At 39.9% G+C, this 3,134-nt stretch overlaps 1 pseudogene; it reads left to right on the plus strand.

Moving 5' to 3' along the window:
- The first annotated feature begins 1 nt into the window (after nucleotide 1).
- On the plus strand, nucleotides 2–944 carry LOC101570070 (annotated as a pseudogene).
- The last annotated feature ends 2,190 nt before the right edge of the window (nucleotides 945–3,134 follow it).

Below are 3,134 nucleotides of genomic sequence, written 5' to 3' on the forward strand. Positions count from 1 at the left end.
GGCTGTGAAAGTGGGGTTGTCGTTGAACCACCTGAAACCAGGTGACCCTGTCGCCATTGAGCCTGGGCTCCCACCGAGAAACTAATGAATTCTGCAAGGTCAGCCGGTTCAACTTGTCACCAATCATTGTCTTCTGTGCCATGCCCCCCATGATGGGAACCTCTGCTGGTTCTACAAGCACAACGCAAGCTTCTGCTACAAGCTCCCCGACGGTGTCATCTTTGAGGAAGGACCCCTCATCAAGCTGCTGTCCATGAGGATCCACGCCTGCAGGCATGGCCGGGTCTCCCTGGGAAACAAGGTCTTGGTGTGTGGTACTGGGCCTGTAGGGCTGGTCACCTTGATCGTGGATAAGGCCATGGGCACAATGGCAGTGATGGTGATTGACTTGTCCACCTCTCAACTGTCCAAAGCCAAGGACATAAGGGCTGACTTTGTCCTCCAGATCTCCCATGAGGGCCCCCAGAAAATCGCCAGCAAGGTGGAAGAGCTGCTGGAGTGCAAGCTGGAAGTCACCATCGAGTGCACTGGGGCAGAGAGCCCCATCCAGGCGGGAATCTATGCCACTTGCTCTGGGGGGAGGACCTAGTGCTAGTGGGGCTGGGCTCTGTGATGACCAGTCCCTGGTGCATGCCGCTTCCCGTGAGGTGGACATCAAGGATGTATTTCAATACTGCAATGCCTGGCCAATGGCCATTTCGATGCTTGCATCCAAGTCTGTGAATGTAAAGCCCTTCATCACCCATCGGTTTCCTCTGGAGAAAGCTCTGGAAGCCTTTGAAACATCCAGAAAGGGAATGGGACTGAAAGTCATGCTCAAGTGTGACCTCTGGTACAACCCGGAACATAAGAATAGTAATGTAGGGCTGGGCAGTGGCTCCGACCAGATGCTCCCCTCACCGGCAGAAAGTTCTGGGGCAATACCTGGTTCGGACCTGGGCTAGGACTGGGTCTTCCTCTTACACTCTTGTGGGATATCTTTGTCTCTCTATATTTACACACATCTCCTCTGCAGGTTTTTAAAATTGATTTAATCTTATTGTTTCATACTTTTCTTTTGTTCTATCTCTTATTCTTCAACATTTATTTTTTACACCTCATTGCATTATTGTGCATGAGTGATGAAATTCTCAGGCAGAAAAATCTTTAGTTGATCATAGTTTAGAACATACAAAGCCACTGAAATTGTTAAACTGCTAGTTTCAATGTATCACGTGATAACCAGTGAGAAATCGGCTGCTCTTTAGTTCCATTAGAAACCAAAGAAAGGAATTTATGTACAGCAATCTGAAGACTAAATCATGCTTCTCACCATCAGTAATAAAAATATTTCAGAAAAGATCCATTAGTGAAATATATAAACACCAGAAGCAGCATAGACTTGTGTTGTTTCATGTACATGGATTTGACTATAAAGTTTGAAAAAGAACTGGAACATGTCTTTTGAATATAAAACAAGTTAATGGAAATATGTAATTTGGCTTACAAGTAACATTTTCAGGAACACAATTTATGTATGAAAACATCTTCAGTGATTTTGTATTTATTTCCCTTTTTATTTGTGGCTTATATCATTTTTAAGTGAAAATAAGAATATTTATGAGAGGAAATGACAAAAGTATTCACCTTCTAAAATTGTCTCATTTGTACGACTTTGAGTTGTGAACTAAGATGGTTTAATATGCTTTAAGACATCAACTGCTTGGGAAGACAAAGTTACTTTCTGGAGGATAAAAATGCATGTGTTGCCTGCCCATTGTTGTGTAGATATGAACTAGACTTCACAAGGAAAGTAAATCTTGAACTTGGTAATTTCAGAAGTAATATATATATATATTCAAAAAAAGACAACACACTTGAATGCAGATCATGACAGACAGTTACATGTGAAACGTAAGAAAATTTCTGGCATTATGAGGGTGTCAACATAATCAGTAAAAAATTATTTTTGATGACATGAAGAGGAAAAGTGTTAGCAGAATGGGAAGAATTTTTGAACAGCAGATATGTAGCAAAGTCCTTTCCCCTTGTCTGCCAAATGCACCCACACTTGTCATCAGTGAATGCAATTAAATTTTTTTTTACAATACAGAAGAGACTTTTGGCAGTCAATGAGGGCTAATTTTTTCTTCACTCATGTACCCCTTTTAGCCAATGTGAAGATGTGAACTGAAAGATGTTCTGAGGGTTAACTTTGTCTTCAAGTACAGATTTGTGAACAAACAGATAACATGTGGGGAGACTAAGACAAATCACACACTATTCTTTACATATGAATATGACCCTAGCCAAAAGGTTAGCTCACTTAAGGGCACAATAGATCCTTCTGACTTCTCCACTGCAAATTCTCAGGTGAACGAGTTCTGTTTTTAGACAAATAAAAAATGTTAAAGCAACAATAATATCTTTACAATCTCCATGGGCAAAAGAAAACAAAAACACAAAAAAACCTAGCATGAAAATTTAACTTGACAATATATAAAATATACTCCAAATTACATGGCAAAAACTTACAGCAATTTCTGTGGATGTTCACATTTGTTATCTTCCATGACCTTAAATAAACACAGCTATATTTTAGTTTTGCGAATGTCACATTTATCGTGGTCTTTGAATTTTATTTTGATCCATGATCATAAAACACACAGCAAAGTCAAATCCTTTCAGTTCTACTCATTCAGGGCACATCACTACGTACACCTACAAGTACCAAACATGCACACACACACACACACACACACACACACGCACACACACTTCTCTTTAAGTGTTTGGATACAATGAGAATGAGGATATTTAAAACTATGAAACTATGAATCAATGAAAATATCTGATTTTTATACTCAAGTGTCTAACTTACTGAGAAAAGATATTGATGGTGGAAGTGTAGGTACATTACATCAATAATGAACTTGCATTTTTCTTTGTCTGCAGTGCCTTCCGTATTATACCTTCTGAAGCTCTTAGGGTGGCAAAACAGAAACTGTTAAATTCTTTTTTTTTTTTTTTTGTGGTACCAGGTATTGAACTCAGGATGCTTATTCTACTGAACCCAATAACCACCACCCCCCCGCTTGGCCCAATAAACTTTTTTTTTTTTTCCAGAACTGGGGATTGAACTCAGGCCCTTGTGC

The sequence above is a fragment of the Octodon degus genome, unplaced genomic scaffold (assembly GCF_000260255.1).
Source record: "Octodon degus isolate 3935 unplaced genomic scaffold, OctDeg1.0 scaffold00134, whole genome shotgun sequence".
Lineage (NCBI taxonomy): Eukaryota > Metazoa > Chordata > Mammalia > Rodentia > Octodontidae > Octodon > Octodon degus.